A 10,632-nucleotide genomic window follows, 5' to 3' on the forward strand; every position below is an offset into this window, starting at 1 on the left:
TTCAGGGTCGTCCCCGTCATCTGTTTGTTTCACCCCGAAATGTCAAGAGACCTATTTCAAAGAATGGTGTATCCTTTTTTCTCAGAGATCTGATCGTTAAAACTGGTGGTTTCGGCTGCTGGGGAAGACCAGACGCCGAGAGCACACAGTATTAGAGCAGTTGCTACATCAGTAGCTTTTATGAAGAACGTCTCAGTCGCCAAGGTGCTTGAGGCGGCGACTTGGCGTTCTAATTCTGTTTTTGCCTCTTTTTACTTGAGGGATATTTCTCTAGTTCTAGGCGACCTTCGTTCTTTGGGCCCGTTGGTGATGGCAGGACAGGTCGTCAGACAGGAGAATTAGGTAGTCTTCCTGTTTTACGTTTGGTTGCTACCTGTATATTATTCATTAATTTTTGTTTTGTTGTATATATTTTTTGTTTTGTATTATAACCCATGGCAGTTTTTGACGTAGTTATAATGGGAATTAGGCAGTTTGGTATTTAGGTGTTGTTGATGACAAGGACTGACTGCTTGGCAACTCATGCTGCTTCCATTTTCAGTGTGAAATGGTTCCAGCCACTGGGTTGTCGGCACTGGCGACTACGCTTCTCCCAGAGTCGATGCTGACCTAGGACTAGCCACTGGTTCGCTTGTCCTGACGACTCCTGCTTCTTCCACTGTCCTGGACAGGGAATTAGTCGATGGATCGTCTGCTGTCATCTGGTGACTCGCTCACCATCTACTTTTTGTCTCACCTGTCTTCTCGGAGTTAGACACTCGTGTGAGATCAGGCGACATTAGTAGCCCTGAGTTTCTTGTTGACGAAGTCGGTTGCGTTGATACACCCCCGATGATCGTGTAACACGAGACCAGGTTGGACTGTCAGGCATTCGTCCTTCGGGACTGAATCGCCTTTTTGCTCCGCGCTCCTTTCTCTTGGCACCAGAAAGCTCGAGTTAGGAGGTGCTCATGAGCCGATTCGTTGCTGGCGACGTCGGGTTGCGTTGATACACCCCCAAGGTTTGCTTAGCTTTGAATCGCCCAGACAGTCCAGACACTCATCCTTTAGGGAAAGAATAGTGCTTGATAGTCTTCAGGGTGCAGCCTTGCTGTCCGCAATTCGTCTGACTGGTCACCTGACTTTAGTACAGACGGACTGACTATGCACTTACTCCTTGTCCTGTGCTACCGCAGTTTGGTGGCATTATGGTAGGAGACTTTGAGTTGTTATATCTTAGACCTTGGGTTGAGTTTTGACTGCCTATGATATATATTTCTTTGTTTGTTTTCTCCTATTCTGTCCGAAGGGGAAATTGTATTCAGATTCCCTCCTCCTTTTCAATGTGGTTAATCGGGCTAGATAAATTATATTAAGGTAATGTTTATTATATGGATGGAATTTTTATTCTAAAATTAATATTAATAATACTTACCTGTATAATTTATCTAGTCCCACCCATCGATGCTACCCCACGATCTGCCTATCACAACTGATTTGAGGGAAGGTTTTTGTATCTGTCAACGACAGTGTTGCCAACTGGCGGACAGAATAGGAGGTAACAGGGTTGCCAATGTGGTAAATTTTGGTGCGGTTTTTGGGGATTTAGGGCTAGATAAATTATAGAGGTAAGTATTATATTAATATTAATTTTAGAATAAAAATTCCATATTGTTAAGATACAATAAAGTTTTGTACATACTTACCTGGCAGATATATACGATTAATGGCCCACCCATCCTCCCCTCAGGAGACAGGTGGAAGAGAAATTCTGTCTTAGAAAACGGGAATGGTTCCGGTGGATCACCTGACCTACCTGTCGCGTGTGCCGCGAGTTTTGAAATTCTGTCGGGATGACCGAGTCTATAGCTAAGTATATATCTGCCAGGTAAGTATGTACAAAACTTTATTGTATCTTAACAATATCATTTTATAATAAAAATTCCATATTCATTTTCTCTTCACATATTACATGCATCCAAAATCTGAAAATACCATTGTATTCAGGGTGAATTTGTTGTATGAAAACACAAGTTTTATCTTATCTTTATTGCGTTAATGAAGCAAAATCCAATGATAAGTAAAAACAGGCATAAAGAATTAAATGCTTCTCTTCATTTTTACTCGTTGCAATTCCTTTGTGTTTTATCTTATTGATTTCTGGAAAAGATGACTTAGTTGTACAATACAAAATCCTTTGGTATGACCAAAACTTTCCTGTCTTGAGCAAAGCGTGAGTTGATTGAAGAAATTTAAACATATTGCTAGTTTTCAAAGCCACAGATGAAAATAATGAGACACTTAGCGAGCGGCCTACCTCCCGGTACCAGCCAATCAGAGGCCGCCAAACAAATGTCTCGTAGGCTCAAGGATCTACCTTAAATGAATCGACTATAATACTACATTGACATCAAAACTGCCATAGCCTCTGTACCAAGGTCTTCCACTGTCTTGGATTTGAGTTCACTTGCTTGAGAGTACACAAAGGTGCACCATTTTTTTTCCTGTATAGGGTTACTTTTTTCACTGGAGCCCTTGTTTCTATAGGTTTATGCTTTTTTAACGGAATTTTTTAGCTCAGATTGTAATGATAGTGGTATAAGTAACTGAATATAAAGGTTGTTATATTGTCTGACTATGCATAGTACTGCAGATATGCAATTTACTCATTTTGATTATCATTTTCAGATATTCTGGTGAACAAGACCCAATTAGCAACTGATGAGAGTGAAGTAGGGAAGACTGTAACAATATATCTGAGGAATGCAAGTGACTGATACTTTGGTAGAAAGAGGCCAAAAGACTCACACAGTCGGCAAAGACAAGGTGACAATTCCACTTCATCTCCTGATGGAACAAATGTACAGCACTTCTGATGACTGTAGTCAGGGAAATAACTATTCATGTCATTTGTTTTTCACTCAAATTGATCTCATTAGAGTTATAGCAACTTGTCAAACTTTTGATCTATTTTTTATTGCTTTTTTGTTGAATCAAAATGAATAATTTGATATAGGGAAGTAGCATTTTTTTCTATCTGATGTTTGTTGTGACTTCATGCAGCATGCTACATACATTTAGACTAGAATGTACAGTGCTTTACTAGATAATTTGATATAGAGAAGTATTATTCTTTTCGGTCTAATGTTTGTTGTGACTTCATCCACGATGTTACATACTTAAACTATAGTAGATTCATATCTCCATGTATTTGATGTCTAGGCCAGTCCCTTACAACGCTCCTGATTGGCTGTTGATAAGCCAATCACAGGGCTGGAAACTGTCTCTCTCAAGAGTTCACATAGGCAGGAAGTATGTTCCACCTCTCCTTAGGGATACTTTTGAAAGACTTATCCCTCAGGAGAGGTGGAACATAGATCCTGCCAATGTGAACTCTCTCAAGAGACTGAGAATTTCCAGCCCTGTGATTGGCTTATCAACAGCCAATCAGAAGCGTCATAAGGGACTGGCCTAGAAAATCAATGCACGATTGATGTGAATCTACTATAGTACATACAGTGCTTTACTTAAAGAGGGTCAATTTGTTTTCCTGCTATATTTTTTTTCAATGTAATAGTTTTACCTCATTATTAAAATGTTCAGTAATTTAATTACCAAGGACAGGTTTAGTTACTTGATGCTTGTCAGAGGGGATCTTCAAGTTAGATTATATTATGCTGGCAAAAAAAGGGTTCTTTTTGCTCGTTAATAAGGATTCTTTTAAGTAATACAGTGTATGTTGTAATTTATGGTGCTTATTACCTTAAGGATGAGATAAAAAATGCTTCCTAATGACCAAGTTTTGTAAAATATTTTGCATAGTAATTAGATATTACACAATTAAGGGGAGTTTATGTTGTATGTAGTGAGGTATGGAGAATGCAGTGGGTGTTTCATGAGCAATTGAATATAATTAATATGTTGAAGGGTAACTGTGGCTAGAAAAATAAGTATATGTACAGGTATATATGGTGTTAGTCTTGAAGGAACGCTAATGAGCAAACAAATCAGGTAGTTACTGCAACTGTAGGAAAGTTAATAGTTTTGTAAACCATTTTTTGCCTTCTGAATAAAAATTGAATTTTTACTATTTTGATTTAAACACCAGTATAACAGAATCCTATTTTTTCATAAGTGTTAATGCTTCTATTAAAATCATTGTTTACATATCAGCCACAATACTTATCACAGAACAGTTTTGACTGATTTATGTCTGCAAAAAAGTGTTTAAATTATTTTCAAAAACAATTTTGTCAGTAACTAAATACTTACCACCATCACCCTATAATACTTTGATCAAAAGGAATTTAGATAAATGTTGCAATATACAGATACACAGGGGTACACTTTTTCCCAGAAGACAATGAAAGAAATGCGTTGTCCATGTGCATCACTGTTGTAGCTAAAGTTTGAAAATAAACTATACAATAATGTGTTATGCATGTAACTATAGTACTGGTAAAAGGTAAAGTAACAGGAATGTCTAACATTTTATCCAGTGGGTTCAATCAGGTGTCGAAGACCATTGAACAGACTGCCAATGAATTCTGTTTTTTCATTCTTTTATGTATATAACATAATTGTATAGTTCATTTTCAAACCAGCTACAACAGGGTGATATGCATAGATATAACACATTTCTTTCATAGTCTTCCTGGCAAAAAGTACCCTTATGTATCTGTATATTGCAATATTCATCTAAATTCTGATCAGAGTACTATAGGGTGATAGTGGCAAGTATTTAGTTAATGACAAAATTATTTTTGAAAATAATTAAACACTTTTATTCAGACATATAAATTGGATACTGGTAATCATGCCAGTATCTGCCCAATAGTACAGTAAAGTGGTATTCCATAATTGTTCCACTACGGTTCCAATGCATGCATCGACTTATTATGGATTGCATGTATTGGTCCAAACGTTTTTCAATACAGTGCCAATAAGGACCCGGTGTGCAAACAGATAGAAATTGGACCATGGTTTCTGACCATTTGTGCCAATGTCCAAAAGTCTGGATTTCCAGTAATGGATCAATATACTTGTGTGTTTGCTGGGATATTTCTATATCTATTAACATTTTTATATTTTTCCTTGCAGCTTCTATATTTCCTGCTAATACTAATCCATCATCCGCAAAGAATAGTGTCCCTATCTTGAATAATTCATTTTTGAATCCTGTCCCTTCCTCCTCCATTTTCCTAATTATTAAATGTCATCAATTTGAAAAGTGATGTAGAACCTGTGCAACCTTGCCTAATTCCACTGGTAATTTCCATTTCCTGTTCAACTCCCTCCCCTAGGTCCATTTATGTGCTATTCCCTTCGTATATATTAGCTGCTGCCTCTATGATTTTTTAATGTATTTTAATTGTCTTATGACTTCGATCATAACTTCCCTTTTAACCGAGTCAAAGGTTTTACTGTAATCGATTGCTATTACTATTAAAGGTTTTCTATTCCTATCCTATTGCTCTCTTCTACACAATATTGTAGTGTAAGGATATTATTGTCAATCCTACTCCCTTCTGTGAATCCTGCTTGACATTAATGTTCTTCTTTATTCAATCTGAGGTGTGCCTCTATTTCATCTTTTATCAGCATCATGAATACTTTTTATGATATATTTAATTAAGCTATTGGCCTTAGATCCTTGGCCCATAGTTTCCTTTTCTTTTCTATCATTTTCGTTCTCAATTTCTTCCAAGATTTAGGCTTTTCTTTAATTTCTTACTCCTTGTTGTAGCATCTAACTAATACTTCTATACAGGTTTTGCTCTTCATTAATGCTTTGTAAAGTTCTGGCTTCATTCCATCTAGGCCTGCAGTTTTTTTTGCTTTGAGCTTACTTAGGCAAGCTATGACGTTTTCCTCAGTTATCAGAGGTTCCCACATTGTTATTATCTTCCTTTTACATTCCATCAATAGGTCCATCTGTTCTCTTAGTACTTTTGGGAATCTATACTCTCCAATTCTGATGGAATCATCCACTGCTGCCATTTCATTCTCATATTCCATCTTTTTCTCTTCATTCCAGATTTCCTTTATTTTATTTTCGTGTTTACTGATATAGTTCTCCAATAATTCACTAATTCGTCCTTTGTTTCAGCCTCATTTAGATTGCTTCCCTGTTCATTATACAAATGTATGACTTCTTTTCTTGTTTTTTACCTATTTCTTAACTTACCAATATTTTCCGAGAGCTCTTTATTTTTGTTTCTTCTTATTTTTTGTGTTATTTTTTTTTCATAAATAGTTATCTCTTCTTTTATCAATAGCTGCACTTTTTTTTCTTTTGCATATATTTCTTCTCTAGACTTTCCTTTACAACATTGTCTCTTTCATTTCTTTTCTTCCCATTCAGCTCTTTCCTTTCCTTAATACCTTTTTTTATTTCTTCATTGAACCAGGGTTGCTCTTATACTTTTTCCTCTACTAGCATCTTTCTCCTATATGTTCTCACTAACTTGTCTTCTGCTAATTCTTTTATTGATAAGTCCATTTCTGAGATTCTGTCTGTCTCTGTCTATTAAGATCTCTTCTAGTTTTTGAATACAGTCATGTAGGCTTCCTTCATCTGTTTTGAAGTATTTGACTTCCTCTCATTTACCCTTGTTGAGATTCCTGTTCTGTCCTTTGAATGTCAAGTTGATGGCAATTAGGTTATGGTCAGAGATATCAAATTCATTTTTGTCTTCATCAATTACCACCTCCTCAAAATTTCCATAGAACTTCTCATGGGCTAAAGCAAAATCTATTACACTTTTCATCTGCATCCTCTCCCATGCGTAGACTCCAGTGCATCTGTCATGTATTAGCCTATGCTCATTCATCCCCGTTTCTGTCTGTATTCTGGTGGCCTAAGAAACCCACATGGCCATTAAAATCTCTAATGTTAATAATGATCCTTGGACATTTATGTTTTTAATAATATTTTCACATTCCACTTTTATTGCTTTATCTCTATTTTTATCCTCTGTATCTCCTACTGATAAGTATAACAACAAATATGAATAATATTATTGTATATTTTTCCATTTAGCATACAATAAATCTTTGCTAATGGTCTCCACCAACTCTGTGTTATCACTGTTTCTAACATATAGCATCATTAACCATTCTTTGTTGTCTTTCATATCCCTCATATTTTCTATTTTATTTATACCTTTATTTAATGCTATTTTGTCTAGTTTCTGGTATGTTTCAGTTAAACAAAATATCTTATTAGAAGTGTCTATAACACTTTCTATTTTTACTAACTTCTGTTTAGTTAAACACTGTATATTTATCATATAAATTTTAAACTGCATGTCTACTTTTTTTGATTTGGGCTCTTGGTTAATGCATTACATTTCTCCTGTTGCCCCCTCCAGACTTTGCTGAAAATTTACATTTCTGATCAGTTTACCCTTTCTAATGTACCATTCCTGTTCCCCCCTTTCTCTTTTGTCTTTGAGTTCCTGTCTCAATATTTTATCCTGTTCTTTCCCTGTAGGTTAGGTCTGGTGCTATGAATATTCTACTGTATCCTACCTCTTGCTTCCCCTTAAGAATCTTGGCTTTTCCTATTACTGCCCATTTTTCTCTTTCACTTTTCCTCTTGACTAAAATGGGTCTTGGCCTAGGTTCACTGTCTCTATGATGTTCCCCTGCAGTAGTATTGGGCGTCTGCATCCTGTCATTTCTTCCTAATCTACTTCTGCGAATACGAAAGCCACCAGGAATTGGGCCGTCAATGTATTTCGCCGTGCTTAGTACGAGCCCCTGGGGGTTAATTGCAGTCGTCCGAATAAATATTACTTAAAATTCTTGTTAAGGAGGTAAAACTGCATAGGAAAACCGCAACTGGGACAACTGGTCGCGACCGACTGGCCATGGCCCAACTGTCTGTCTGTCTCTGTGTCTCTCTCTCTCACACAGAAAATATTTAGATACAGTAAATCTAAAAGACGAAGAGTATCTGAGAGGAATTGCTCATAACTTCTCTTAAGATATAGTTATTTAGCTTCTATTTTAAGCAGTTTTTATATTCCAATAATTCAACTTTTTAATGAAATTTAACTTTTTTTTATCTTTAATTATCTTTTATTTTCTTGATTTTTTTATTCAATAATTCAGCTTTTTAGTGAAATTTAACTTTTTTTATCTTTAATTATCTTTTATTTTCTTAAATTTTTTATTCCAGTAATTCAGATTTTATGTAACTTCTATGTAATTCAGCTGTGTAATAAAATTTACATTTTAAGTATTATTCTTTTCTTAGAGAAAACCTCTTTTCAAAAATGATATGCATACATGAAATAAATAGTTTATAACCATTAACAATAATTACAAAGTTCAACAATGTATTTAAAACAGGAAACAGTCCAATTGGCAAAGTATCAAGCTCTCATTTAAAAAATGAAAATAATTTACAACCATTAATAACAATAAAAACCAGTTTTATTCGAAAGAGTTTATAACCAATAACAACAATCACAAAAATCAAAAGGGTATTTAAAAAAAATAGATAAATAAATAAACACTAGTTTCCTTCAAAAGATAAAAAAAAATTCTCTCTCTCTCTCTCTCTCTTACCGCTGCGGCCAGTCGGCTGCGGCCAGTCGTCCCCAGCGGCCAGTTGAGCTGCGGCCAGTCAGCCACGGCCAGTCGGCCGTGGCCAGTTGTCCTAGACCCAGTCTAGGCCGTCACGGAATAATAATATAGATCTACCCTTACTTCTACTATTTCAATGTCCCTTAACCCCAGTTTCTCATTGCTACAGGTTTCTTTGTTGTTTCTAAGCCTAGTTTCATCATTTCCTTCTAAGCATTCCTTAATGTTGAGACAGCATTTCTGATTGTGTTTACTTCTACCCAGTGAAACGGGAAGTAACTCGTCCATCATAGTTGAATATATATTTTAGTATTGTTTCAAAAATATGTCAAAGATATAACTGTATGTCTATGGGTCGCTGTTTCTAGTCAGCCTTCTCCATTTTCCTCTGTCCTGTACATCTTGTTCTCTTAGACTCATTTCCTTCATGACATTTATCTTTCCACCTGAACTTTGGCCTTCCCCTCCCTCTTCTGCCCTCCACCTCCATGTTCATAACCCTCTCACATACGTGTTCATCTTCTCTCCTCATGACATGATCAAACCATTTGAGTCTTCTTTCCTGGGCTTTTTTTGAAACCTCTAATACTTTGACTGTCCCCCTGATCAATTCATTCCGGATCTTATCTCTTTTTGTGACACCGCACATCCACCTCAGCATTCTCATCTCGGCCACTTCCATTTTCTCTCTTGTTCTTTCTTTATTGGCCAAGTCACTCCCCCATAGAGCATGGCTGGTGTAACTACGCTTTTATAAAACATTCCTTGAACTTTTGCACTGATCCTCCTGTCACAAAGTATCCCTGATGTTTTTCTCCAGTTCATCCATGCACACTGAATTCTGTTACTGACTTCATCCAGGGTTCCATTCTCACTCATAACAGAACCAAGATATTTGAAGGCGCTAACCCTCTTTACGTCTTCTTGTTCCAATTTCACTGTTCCCTGCCATTCCTTCCACCTGTCCACATATATTCTGTATTTGTTCTGCTAATTTTTAAGCCTCTACTCTCTCGATGTGGTTCGGAAGTCACGTCAAGCCGTTGGTCCCGTTGCTGAATAACCACAGGTTCCATGCAACGTAAAAACACCATACAAACAAACATCTACTCTCAAGTTCTCCTCTCCATCTTCTTAGCTTGAGTTGGACACCTCCTCTTGTTAGATCGGTCAGCACAATTTCATCAGCAAACATTGCACACCAAGGCACCTCTTCTCTAACTTCCGATGTTATAACATCCATCACAATATCAAACACGCAGGGACCAAGGGCTAAACCCTGGTGGAGACCAACTTTCACCTTAAACTTCTCTGTGGTTCCAACAGTGCTTCTTACTTGAGTGGTTGCCTCTGCATACATATCTTTCATTATTCTGACATACTTTTCTGAAACTTTTCTTAATCAAGCACCTCCATACTTCCTGCCTAGATACTCTATCCATGCCTTTTCCAGGTCAATAAACACCAGATGTACCTACTTTTTATATTGCTTTTCACATGCTCTTTCCATGTAGGTGATTATTTATTTTAATATCCAGTGCGGAGTGCTTCTGAAGTATTACCTTTAGTACTGGCCCCTGGAGGTTAATTACAGTCGTCCGAATAAATATTACGTAAAATTCTTGTTCAGTAGGTAAAACTGCATTGAAAAACCGCAACTGCCATAGTCTGGCCCGCCGCGGATAGGTACCCTAGATCTACCAAAATATTGATGTTTTACTTTTTATTTAAATAATTATCTTAGTGCACGCTTCGTCGTCGTCTTCTACCAAACCAGTAGTTTCCTTGAAAACGTCGTGGTTAGGGACCGTGTTCCGATTATTGTGAGTAAAAGTGGTGTGCGGATTTATCGCAGGAAATGGGAAGTTTGTTGACACAAGCGACTCCGTAAACACCGAGATGGCATCAATCTTCTAAAATATTTAAGCGTAAGTAAAAATTTTGAAAAAGTTTTGGTGCGATTTGCACTGCTTTGGACACCCTTTTCACTACCCTCTGTTTAGGTAGTCCTTTCTGTTTCTCTCTATTTTTCTCTACTGCCTTAGTGCAAATATTGCA

The 10,632-nt window shown here is 36.8% G+C and overlaps 1 long non-coding RNA gene across 1 annotated transcript in view; it reads left to right on the forward strand.

The window, feature by feature from the left end:
* Positions 1-4,064, forward strand: part of LOC135199423 (uncharacterized) — a 73,899-nt gene extending 69,835 nt beyond the window's left edge. Inside the window, exon 2 of the long non-coding RNA XR_010311069.1 lies at positions 2,668-4,064. This is a non-coding gene — a long non-coding RNA (uncharacterized LOC135199423). The remainder of the gene's footprint in view (positions 1-2,667) is intronic.
* The last annotated feature ends 6,568 nt before the right edge of the window (positions 4,065-10,632 follow it).

The sequence above is a fragment of the Macrobrachium nipponense genome, chromosome 25, assembly GCF_015104395.2.
Source record: "Macrobrachium nipponense isolate FS-2020 chromosome 25, ASM1510439v2, whole genome shotgun sequence".
Taxonomy (NCBI): domain Eukaryota; kingdom Metazoa; phylum Arthropoda; class Malacostraca; order Decapoda; family Palaemonidae; genus Macrobrachium; species Macrobrachium nipponense.